The sequence below is a fragment of the Gossypium hirsutum genome, chromosome D06, assembly GCF_007990345.1.
Source record: "Gossypium hirsutum isolate 1008001.06 chromosome D06, Gossypium_hirsutum_v2.1, whole genome shotgun sequence".
Classification (NCBI taxonomy): Eukaryota; Viridiplantae; Streptophyta; class Magnoliopsida; order Malvales; family Malvaceae; genus Gossypium; species Gossypium hirsutum.
The window spans coordinates 18,072,844-18,086,065 of record NC_053442.1 but is presented as its reverse complement, the minus strand read 5'-3'; the positions used below and the strand labels follow the sequence as shown (position 1 = coordinate 18,086,065).

At 33.1% G+C, this 13,222-nt stretch overlaps 1 long non-coding RNA gene across 1 annotated transcript; it reads right to left on the bottom strand.

The window, feature by feature from the left end:
- Positions 1-5,977: 5,977 nt before the first annotated feature.
- On the bottom strand, positions 5,978-6,824 carry LOC121218290 (uncharacterized). Its single transcript, XR_005914516.1, has 2 exons — positions 6,542-6,824; positions 5,978-6,358 (listed from the first exon to the last, which is right to left on the bottom strand). It is a non-coding gene; the product is annotated as an uncharacterized lncRNA (long non-coding RNA).
- Between the last annotated feature and the right edge of the window lie 6,398 nt (positions 6,825-13,222).

The following is a 13,222-nucleotide window of genomic DNA, read 5'->3' as shown; positions in this document are numbered from 1 at the left end:
AATTTACTTTGCCTAATTCATGTTCATTTAAACATTAACTTAAACATGTCATAACATGACCTCAAACATAAACACATATTATATGTATATAACCAACCAATATTAAACTTATAATCCTATTTACTTTACAATCAATCCACAAAATAATTATTATTTAGACACCCTAGGTACATGCCGACACAAAAGGCTAAAACATCACCACATTTGAGTTCGGGATCGTTGTTGGATGCTGAATCGATGATCAAAAGTTAAGTACCTAATCTGCGCACAGAAAACAAAACCGTACGCTGAGTATAAACTCAGTGGTATTTCTATAATCCGAATAATTAAAGATAAGAAATTACAAATATTCAATTTAAATATAAACACATAATAATATTTAATTATTACAACAACCATATCATATTTCATTTGTTTCACAAATATCTCAATTCTCATACTTGATATATAAATAGCTTTTCATAATTAATTTCACATTTCATTATACAATTGCAATATCCATTCCATAGTCATTTCATGAGTATATAACTCATATATTCCATATATTTGCAACATATTTCACATTTTATTTTCAATTCACTATTTCACTTCCATTTCTCATACCATACCATTTCAATATCAATTATAAAACTTTCTTATTCATTTACCCCTATTAACACGACTCGGACTCGGACGGATACACGGATCCAATCAAAACACACCAGTTTGGCACCCAGTGCCTCATCGAATTAATCTGAAGTAGTAAATTGACACCCGGTGTCTCATTGACTCAAAGTCGAAGAAATCCCTGAACTCTTCCAATACTATGGCATGCCATCTATATCCGACTCAGCCCGATACAGTTAATAGGGTTTAATTTCACATTTCAGATATAATCAATATCCAATGCTGATTTTTCATATAATTAGACATATATATTCATTTCAATTCAAAAATAAATCCATTCAATATATATATATCAATTCAAATCATTCAATCAATTATCAAAATATCAATTACTCACCTCAACACTTACCATGAACATTTCATCAAAATACAACAATTAATAACTAAGTTCGGTTTATAGAAATACAAACCAGAAATTTCGAGCTATTCATCGTCGATTTTACCTTTCCCCTTTTTAGTCGAAGATTCCGGTACGACGTTAGCTACGAAATTAAAAAAACTAAAATTCATCAATACAACATAATTTAATTTCATATTAAAATTTTCAATTTTTAATCAATATTTGCCTAATTTTCGATTTAGTCCCTAAACCGAGACTAATTTCATTTCTTCACAATTTAATTCTTTATTTTCATGCAAATTGCACTTTAAACTAAATTCAACTCCCTATTTTCACATAAATTCCTAAATTTCAATTTTTTTCACAATTTAGTCCCTATTACACAAAATTTACTATTTATTCTACGATTTAATCCTTTTTCATTTCTAACTTAAAAATCTATCAATTTAGTCCCTAATACTAAAATTATTCAACATAGACAACACTTAAAAATTCAATAATTTCTAAAATTTTGACATGGGTAGGGTAGTAAATTATTCAACATTGGGATTCCAAAAACATAAAAATTACAAGAAAAATGATTAAATTGACTAACCAATTGAATTTGGAACTTTTGAAACCCTAAAGCCCTTCATTTGTTTCTTTCTCCTTTTTCTTCTTTTTCGTTTTGCTTCTCTGTTTCATTTCTACCTTTCTATTTCTTTTTTTTCTTTAGTTATTTTGTTTGTTTTATTATTATTATTAAAATATAATATATATACTTATATATTAAGTAAGTATAATTTATTATAATATAATATATATTAAATTCACATTTATTTAACTTATGTCGCCTCACCTAAAGAATAATGGCATAATTGCTTATTTAGTCCCTTTTAGTTTTTCTTTAATCTATAATTCAACTTTCACCCTATATGCAATTTAGTCCTTATACCTAATTACTCTTAATTTATGCAAATTTGCCTAACCAAAACCTAATTAACTACACAACTAGCTTCGTAAATAGTTTTAATAAATATTTACGAGTCTAATTTATGGGAACGGAGTACCGGGAATGCATTTTTTTAATTTGATCCTTTTTAATTAATTAACCATCGAAACGTTAAAATTTCTTAATGAAACTTTAATACCACCTTAATGACACTCTGAAAATATTTATAAAAATATTTACGGCTCAGTTGATAAATACAAAGTCCCGATACCTTATTTTCTAAAACCACTTGAACTTAATAAATCACTTATATAACATAAATTATCAAATCAAAAACCTTTTTAAAAATCACATTTGACTTGTAAATATTAAATAATAATATTTACGAACTTACTCGTCCAATTTGGTGGCCTCGAAACCACTGTTTTTGACACCACTGAAAAATGGACTGTTACAATATGGCCAGTAGTTGCTGGAAATGAAAAGTATGAGGTAGACTATGGATAAGGCAATAAGCATGTGGTTGAGCACCTTAACTCCTATTCATGTAGAAAATGTGACTTGTCAAGAATCCCATATAAGCATGTTATTTCTTGCATGCAACTACTAGTTGTGAGCCCTGAAACTTACGTCAATACATGCTATATTGTCACTACCCAGTTGAATATTTACAACCACTTGATTAACCCTGTAAAAGGTAATAGCCTTAAAACCCTAAACCTTTATGAAATATTACTTATTTGTAAAATGTGTTTGACATCTTTAAATTTTGGTGTATAGGTCCTATGCAATGGGAACATGTGAGGGACATGGAACCCATTCTTCCTCCCATGATTAGAAGGCCCTAAGGAAGACCTAAACAAACAAGGAGGAAGGAAGTTGATAAAGCAAGAAAAAGTGGACCAAAACTAAGCAAGATAGGACAGCAAGCTAACTGCACCAAATGTGTCAAACCAAGCCATAATACAAGAACTTGCAAAGGGATTGTTGGGGGAAACCAAATGGCAAACCAATCATCGAGTTTACAAATTTTGAACCAAGCCACTTCAATGGATAGCACATCAAGCCAACCACCCAACAAAGCTCAAAATTTACAGCAAATTTTAGGGACAAATCATCTTTCAAAAGGAATGATCCACTTGGTCAACGAACAATAGTCAGATGGATGCCAACTCAATAGATCAATGACTCCACTCTAACACAACTATCACAATCTGAAAAATGCCCAAGGATGGATCAATTACTTTAACTGAATTGGATTTCATTTTTTGCACAGTTAGAAATATATTTTGTTCGGGGAAATTTATTTTATGGACAAAGACTATCTTTTTGGAAGGGTTGTTGAATCATGTTAACAATAGTTAGATTATACATTTTGTCTTAATTTAAGGTTTGCAAACAATATTTTTTTTTTGAAATGTTAAACTATTGAACAATTACTTGAGAAATAATTGCATATCCCTGAGATAAGTAAACAATTTACATATATCTGTTACCACCATAATAGAGTTCCAAGGACTATCAAATGATTGCAGCAAAGGAATCAAATAGGTAAAAAAGAAAATAAGCTTGTTTCACTTGATTACAAGTATAAGTTACACAAATCTGCTTTAATTGCAATGTAATCAATGCTTTCCAAATTTTTAGAGGTACAAAAGTTAAAATATCTGAGCAATGAAATCTTTGAAGCTTGAGCTATGAAGTATGCATCTATATATGGCCATTTTTGGGCCAATGAATGTTGTATATGTCACTTCTATTATTTGGTGTAGTCTTGCATTATGGTTAATGAAATCTAGTGCTACAATCATTTACATGGACAACATAACATGAAAAGAGTTATATCATTAGACTTTTTGTACAAGAGGCTACGAATATGATGTATGCCAAGACTCAAGATACCGTAGTTTCTAATGATTCGTGTTGGTTTTATTTGTGAATATTACGTTGCATTTTAACATGTTAATACCATACTCGAGTCTAAATGTTATGTGCATTTATGGAATCATATTATTAGTCTAAATGTTATGTGCATTTATGGAATCATATTATTCTAACATGATATTCAGTTTCTATTCCAAGATGTAGCTTTAGCTATGGTTACCATGAGACCTACTCCATTGGGTCCTATAATGGAGAAACTGTCACTGACCCCCAAGAAGTACGAAAGTGGATGACAGTTCTACATTCAGACATTGGATGACTGAGCTCCTTCACCAGATGTGCAAGAGAAACTAGTAAGAGAGAACCCACCAGAAGGAGTTTACGAGCTTAAAGGGAGTGATCAATGCCCATTCTTCTCAAATCCTCAGTTGCTTCACAAAATTTTAATAAAAATTGTTTAGATTCCTTAGCTTAATTTCAATAAAGAAGAGAAAAGAAAAGGGGTCATATTCTTTAAATTTTATTTCTATTTTTCTCACAAAACACAACTATTTGTTCAGTACGACTCTTAAATTGTCATATGCCGTTCTTGTATGTACAACTACCTTTCTGTAATTATTTTTTTCTTGCAGTAAAGAGAAAAGCTGTTATACACTTGCATCCTTGTAATTTACATCTTCTTCAGGCAATGCATTGACTACCTTAGTTGTTGTAAGTTGAAAGTTGCAGGTTATGTTTCAGCCTATAATATCATAAAATTTAATTAGCCAGGGTCTGGACTAGGCGGGGTTGATGAGGAGTTTAGGAAATGTACCAAAAAAATTATTAAGGTATTGAAGGTACTTGTACTATGCATACACTTCTTTGCTTACTGATGTATGTTCTTGCCAGTCTAATAAAGTAATTAATATAGTGCCAAGTAAGGACTATTCATCCTTCATATTATGAGCTGTTGAATGTTGATCAAAATTTCTATTGGAACTTGTTGAATGGTATCATCAATGTGACATTCTAGTAATAATGCACGTGACATCAATACTGAATCCATCCATTACAGATACACTAACCGTTTTCTAATGAAAAATTATGTCCACTGCTTCCACTATGTACATTTCTTTTCATTTTTGCTTGGGTTAACTAAAAGATCATATGCAAAAGTGACATACATTAGCTTCCTTATTTCTTGCAAATTCAATCATAACAACTGTATCCCAAACCTATAAATACTTCCAAGTACCAGATATTCATGTGTATAAGCATTAATAACTTCGTTGGGATTACGGGAGGCCTGTGCAGATTGTAACACAAAGGGAGTTAAGCGTTCTTCACTAGCTTTTGGAACATCAGAACAATGAAGAAAAGCCCATACTCCATGATCAGGTCTATCCTTATTTCTTGTACATTTTTTCATGCTTCTCACTTCTAGATCCTAAACCATGAAGTGCCTTTTTTATGAACTTGTTATTTGAAACACTTTTTATATCAACATCACATTCTAAAGCAACAATATCATTAGAGACACGACCATTCAAACCCAATCGTGAATTTGCAGGTCGTAGATGCTAAGATTTCAATATAACCTCAGATAAAACTGATTGTGATTCTTCATATTATTGTTTGCAAACAGATAACAAGTATTTAATACAAAACTAAGGACAGTTAGTTAACTACTATTACTAACAGAAAACTAACAAACTAACCGTAACTAACTTGTTTTGGCAGTTGTAAGATGTACTAAAACTTCATCTGTCACAGTGGACAATAACCAAGAAGCTAGAAACTTGTCTTGCTTCTTATGAACAAGAAAAGCTGGGTTTTCAAGCTGCCGACCTTCAGAATCAATAACAAAAGGAGAAGGTGAAGGAATAGTACCTAAGACAAAACCTTCAAGACCATAACCTTCAAGGATCAATAAAAGCTGATGCTTCCACAAAAGAAAATTGTGAGAAGCAAGTTTGATGGTATCATGCTTGGAGAAGTAATGAACTGCTGGTACACCAAAATTGCCATGTAAACATTAAGTCTCCCTAGTGTTGGAGGAGTAAGGTGGTGTGTCAACTGTTGGTACACCTTTTGGAATCTCATCAGTAGCCATGGAAAAGAGAGAAAAGAGAAAAAATTTTACACCAAGAAAGCCTTGGCTCTGGATACCATGCTAAGATTTCAATATAACCTCAGATAAAACTGATTGTGATTTTTCATATTATTGTTTGCAAATAGATAACAAGTATTTAATACAAAACTGAGGACAGTTAGTTAACTATTGTTACTAACAGAAAACTAATAAACTAACCGTAACTAACTGTTAGTTCTAATAGTAGAGGTCTCTTGACATTGTCTAGACTCATAGTTTCAATTTTTTGCTAAGCCTGGATGGTTGTTGAAGATTGATTTTGGCCCGTTTCATTACTCGAAAGTATGCTTCTTATTAACTTTCCACCAACCTCCTGTTGTTGACGTTGTCTCGTAGCAGTTGAACGAGGTCAATTTGCTACAGAAGATGATGCACCTTGCTGTTCTGATTCACCCTCTGAGACCTAGGAAAGGAAATGTAAAACAAGAATCGTAATTTGCATTCAATAATTTGAAAAGGGGGAAATTCAGAAACTATCTGCACTAGTACATATAAAACACATAACAATGAAGTAGAATAAAGCTTGAATATAGTTAGCAATGGATGACTGAGTGGAAAGGAGACAAACAAAAGGAAAACATCTTACATAAGGAGCATTTCGATCTTTTAGTTTTAGAAAGATCTTTTTCTTCCCAGAATCAATAGAAAAAGTGATTCCAGTTACAAGACCATTAATGCCACGGACTACAATTCAACTAATTAAGAAAAAATATGCAAGTAAATAAATGAAAAAGATAAGTTAAACACCAAAACAACGTGCAACCCAAGTATTTTCATATATCACCAACTTCAAGTCAAATGAAAGAAGATAATCCAAATACAGGCCAAGAAAGAGAATAAACCCATCAACTTAGATTCTCAAGCACACATGCTCAGAAGTGCACATAAAACGACGAGGTTTTTGCACTAATTCCAGTATAATAAATAATTCAACAATACAAAAATTTCAACATTATATCACACCTTCATCCAAGTTGCTTGCAATATGTTAGATGAGTTTTAAAGACAAAAAAATAGTTTAACATACAAACTTAGGTTGAGCTATAGCTCTATCATGGGGGCCACAATTAGAGGAAATTTGAGTCTGTTCCTTTTCAATGGTCCAGGGGTCAGTTGTATCTATAAACGGTGTATGAGAAACTTTGGGATAAGTGCCCATATTTTTCTTAATTTCTAGTGTTTCATACCAATTATCTAATTTATTTTTCTTGATGTTCATTCAAATGGTACAAGATCTGTGAAACAAGAGGATGGTCACAGAAAAATTAAGTACATAAAAATAGGTGGACCTTGCTATTTATGATAGGTAAAAAGTAACAGCCCTTTCTAAAAAATTTACAATTAGCTTGAATGAAACACGTTCATAAAAATATGTTTTTGGTTGCATTTTATGGGATGTCTACTAACACAAAATAAGATGCATGTTTAAAAACATTTCAAAAAGTCGAAGAAAATATAAAGAATTTTAATTTAGGGTTTTCATTAAACAAAAAATCCAATCTTTTGTTTTTCCATGTTGAATAAAAGAGATAGAAGGATGCAAAGAAGACATACCTGGACCTTTCATTGAATCTATCTTTTGTTTTTCTATGTTGAATAAAAAAATCCAATCAATTGATGAAGCACTAAATTTGATTTTTATTATTTTGATTCGATAAAGATGATAATAGTTTTTTTAGTCAAAATAAAAAGGAAAACTAAAAACAAAGAAGAGACGAAAAAGAGAACTAAAAAAAGAGACGAGATGAATGGTTTTGTCGGCCTAAGGTTTAGGGTTTAAAAATTTTAATTAATTAAATTTATTTAATTAAAAATCTATTCTCATCCTATTTGAAAATCCAAGATGGTACTTAAAATCTAGTTCGGCTGCCACGTAAGATTACCGTTAGGGGGATAATGGAACTTAACGATAGAGTGATCACTTCGTAACAAAATAATAACATAAGTGACTAAAATGTAACATTTTAAACATAAATGAATAAAATATAAACTGAGTCAAACAAAAGTGACTATTTTTGTAGGTTAAAAAAAACCAAAAAAATCCATTAAAATTTTAAAAAAGATAAAATTTTGAAAGGAATTTAAAGTTACCATCTTAGTGCCATATTCTATGGCTGGTTTAGTGTGGAAAGTGCCATTCTTTCAGGTGATTCCTTGGCAAATGACGCAAGTGTTCTTATCCACGAAAACCACCGGTTGAGGCGTCAGAGCCAATGAGAAAGAGTGTGACTAAGCCAAAAGGTGAGAAGAAGAGGAAGAGGGAGTGAGTGGGGAAATTTGGGGTTTGTGAGGAGAAATCCTGGAAGACAAAGATTGAATAAGTCGTAAAGCTTGTCTAGCCATTGCTATTGCTGCTAAATCTGATTCACTATTCGATCCCCCTTTGGTTTTACTAATTGATGATTTAATGTTTTTAATATATTTTTAATGATTTATATTTATTTTTAAGATTTTTTTTAATTTATTAAAAAATTAAAATATTTTAAATGATATTTTAACTATAATTCAGGGATTAAATTAATAATTAATCATTTAAAATTTATAAAAATTAATTTATCTATTTTTTGAAAAGAGAAGAGATTAGCGCCCGATATTTTCATGTCATGGAACTGAATTGAAAGAAGAAATTGACAGAAACAAAAAAGAAAAGAGAGAGATTCGAGAGAAAAATCAGAGGAAGAAGAGAGTAAAATTGCTTCTTTAATTTCATAACTGCCTTGCACCTCACCGATTGGTGCTAGAAAGATGAGTAATAGCCTTGGACAACTGGCAAGGTTAACAAACTGCTCAAACCACACAATTTCATTAAACGGTGTTCCCCAAAATGAATCATTTAAGCAATATGTTAATTCCCCTTACCAACACGCACCGTTTCACTAATGCTCAATAATAAAAGGCTGCGTTTTTACAATATGTACTTAACAATTAAAAGAAATAATAACAGAAGTAACAGAATTATGAAATGTTAATCGTTGAGGCTTCATTCCATAACAAATACCCCTCCCCAAACTCGATCATTGTCCTCAAGGATCAAAAAAAGAAAACCTTCGCTTGATCTCATTTAGATTTTTCCAAGTAGTATCTTCAAGGAACGTGTTAGCCGATTCCACCGAAACTTCTATTACAACTTGGTTCTCTTTTTTGGCCATTCTCCTGTCTAACACTCGAGCTGGTTCCTTTAGAAGTTCACCATTAGACCCTACTAGAGGCAACACGTATGAACTCACCTCTGATCCAATGTGCTTCTTCAGTTGGGAAACATGGAAGGTATAATGGATACGAGTAGTTGGAGGCAAAATCAGCTTGTAAGCAACTTGTCCCACTCTGGCCTCGACTGGATAAGGACTAAAGTACCTTGGTGATAGCTTCCAGTTTCTGAAATTCCTCATGGAATGTTGTCGATACGGTTGAAGCTTTAGGTAAACCAATGTCGGAAAAATAAGTTTGGAAAACACACCAGAAAAAAAATTTAGGAAAAAATCTGAGTTTTAATTTTTTTTCCAAAAGATCTTGGTTGTGATATCTAAGTAATAAACACTTAATCAAAATTGTATATTTTCGGTTGGTCTAGTATGAGCGCTTTGACCGAGTAGTCTTTTTCGCTATCCTCAAGCTCACGTCTGTTGAGTGTGGGCTTGTATCAAATCAAAAAAAATTTGACAAAAATTACTAGTGGGGTAATTTTCTATTTTTTCTAAACTTTTGGGTCAAGTTGTAAATCAGAAAAATATCGTTAGAAATTTTCTGGAATAATCTCTTCAGAGAATTTTCTCTCTACAGTTTTCTCTTGAATTCAAGTGTGTGTAAGTAATGACCCAATGTTTAATATTAAATTAAATTAAAATAATAAAAGTATATAAACAATAAATTAAATTTAATATTAAGATATCACTTTTATATTAAATTAATAAAATACTATTAAGATAAGTATTAAATATAATTTCATATTAAACTATAAAAATAATATTATTTTTGAAATAATTAATCGGAAATCAAATTCTCTAGTAGAGTCCCAATAGGAGTGTCACTCTTCCATTGCTCAACCACCAATTACTAACAGTCGTCGGCCACCAAGACACTGTCGTCCACCAAGACGCCGTCATCACAGCCACTGACATTGTCGTGTCTAGTGATGTAGGTAAGACACCCTTACAACACCCTGAGCCGGTTCAACTACTCCGATTTGGTTCGAGTTAGTAACAACCCGACTAATCCGGTGTAGCCACCGGTTAGACCGTCGGCCCAGTTTCATGTAACAACTCTTTTAATTGAGCTATGAATTCCATTATTGCTAGTAAAGCCATAACATACACAAGTCATGTACCCAAAATACCGACTATGGGCTTGATCATCTTTAGAGCATAAGCATCCACTTATATCACAACACATGAGTTGCATACGCATGGTTAGTGGCTAACTCAGGATTTACGTAAATCACACCATGAACGTCACAAGTGAATTCATTCACAAACGGATTCAGAATTAATTCATTTTGGGTCCAGTCCAATGTATCATTCTACCAATGAATATATCTATGTCTCTACTCATGGAGTCAACTGCCCTGATAACCAAGACTAGACATCTCCCCAATTGAAATTGTAGACAACATAATAATCCTTCTCATTAGTTGAATCAAATATTCACTTTGATTCTTTTACGGGATTACAAACTCATTTAGATTATGTACTGAAGTAAGGCATCTTTCTCGCAATGTAAAAGTTCTTTACAATGCTACTTATTTTCAATTTGAAATTTTGACAATCAATGAGCTAATATTTACTTGTCACGATTTCGCTATGCATGCAAAAATATAAAAGAGATAAATACAAAAGTCATAATAATGAAATGTGAAATTAACTTTATTTATTTATTCATCGCTCAAATAAATAGAAAGCAGTTATATGTTTACTACAATATGAACACATTTCCCAACAACCAAGTTCCCTACCTTGGATTCCCTATCAAACCTTTTCTTATTAGCCATTTGTTTCATCATTTCTTGAGCTCTTTTCAAGTGAAACTACAACACTTTCCTCATAGTTTCCCTATGTTGTATGCTTCTATCCCCTGTAACTACTCGAGATGCACCAGCTAAGTAAGGTAGGTGAATGAGAGGGTCTTAACCATAAAGGGCCTCATAAGAAGTGGTCTAGATGGCCGAGTGATAGGTGGTGTTGTACCACCACTCTGCCAGAGGTAACCAAGTCACCCAATCTGAAGGTCTTTCACCTATTATATATCTCAAATAACCCTTTAAGCATTTGTTCAAAACCTCTATCTGGCCATCAATTTGGGAGTGATAGGCAGTGAACAATTGAAGTTTAGTGCCTAAGTGCCAAAAGAGCTCCTGCCAAAAATTACTGAGGAGCACCCTATCCGTATTAGACACAATTAATTTTGGCATGTCATGCAGTTTGTAGAATTGGTTTAAGTACTTTTGTGCTACTCTCAAAGTAGTAAAGGGATGAGCTAAAACAATAAAGTGACCATATTTGGTCAGCCTGTCCACCACTACTAGAATCGTGCTTCTGCCCTTAGAGGTAGGTAGACTTTCTACAAAGTCCATACTTATGGCTGCCCAAGCTTTATCTAGTATGGAAAGAGGTTGAAACAACCCTAGAGATGTTGAATTATCCATCTTGCATTTCTAACAAGTTACACACTCTCGAACTCATTTCTTCACATCCTTATAAAGACCCTTCCAATAGAGCAGCCTAAGATTCTATGCCTTGTGGTATGTATGCTAGAATGGCTTCCCAATGGTCCCCCATAGAAGAGATAAAAGAATGTCTCTTAAGCTTGTCATTGTTTCCCACTATAATTTTTCCCAATCTTCTAAGCAACTTACCATCCCAAGAATAGTTAGGGTGAAGCTGAGGTTGGTGTTTGAGTTTCTGGCACAACTATTGTAGCTTGGTGTCACCTTGACAAGAATCCACAATTTGACCCTATAACTCAAACCAGGAAAGGCACATGCTCCCTACACATTGGAAAAATTTATGATCCTGTTCACGAAGCCTTTTAACCAAAGCATCTGCCACTATATTTTGAGTTTCTTTTCTATAGGCTATAGAGTAATCCTAACCTAGCATATTAGCTACCTACTAATATTGGTAGGGAGCGATTGCTTGCTGGTCAGACAGGAACCTCAATCTTTGATGTTTCATTTTGATTTGAAAATTCCTCCCAATCAGGTAAGGATGCCACTTTTTAATTACCAAAAGCACTTCTAACATCTCCTTGTCATATATAAACAAGGCTTTATGTTTGACTCCTAAGGGTTTGCTGAAGAAAGCCACTGGCTTTTCCTTCTGCTATAATATTGTTTCTACCCCTTATCCATTAGCATCAATCTCCACAAAAAGTATCTCTTGAAAATCAAGAAAAGCCAAAACTGGTGCTTGACAAATGGCTTCTTTAAGTTGATAGAATGTTGTTTTTGCAAGCTTAGTCCACAGCTAGGGCACATATTGCTTCAGGAGAACAGTGAAGGACTTGGCCAACACTCCATACCCCTTGATAAACCTCCTGTAATAACCAGACAGTCTAAGAATCCCTCTCAATTCCTTTACAGACTGTGGAATAAGCTAGTTAAGAACACCTTCCACTTTTTCTTTGTCCATGCTAATTGCCCCGTTGAAATAATGCATCTTAGATACTCAAGTTGAGTATCTCCAAAGGTACACTTCCTTCTTTTGGCATATAATTAGTTAAGTATCAACAATTGTAACACCTCATGCAGATGTCCCAAGTGATCTAACCAATCCTTGGAATACACAAGTATATCATCGCAGAAGACTAAAACTGACCTCCTCAATAGTTTTCTAAAGATAACATTCATCAGTGATTGAAAAATTGAAGGGAAATTGGCCAATCCAAATGGCATAACCATGAATTCATAGTATCCCTCATGTGTTCGAAAAATGGTTTTGTGAACATCCTTATCCCACATAGGGCATGTAGGATAAAATTGAAGTGAAGGTTTCAGTGTCTTGATCTGCTACTTCTAATTGTTTGGGGTAGTCTTATAAATCCTTAGATGCTGGACTTTTGGCATCGGTGTACTGGTCAAGTTGTGGCTCTATGGTAAGTTGATACAACTGAGATTTAGAGCGTTTATGTCCTGGTGTATACTTAGAACCACACCAGAAACAAAGCCTCTTCTTGTTGTCCTCTAATTCAGCTTGAGAAAGAAACCTAATATGAGCTTGCTATCTCGAACTTCTCCCTATAGAACCTCTCATTGATGAAGAACCACCAGTACTGT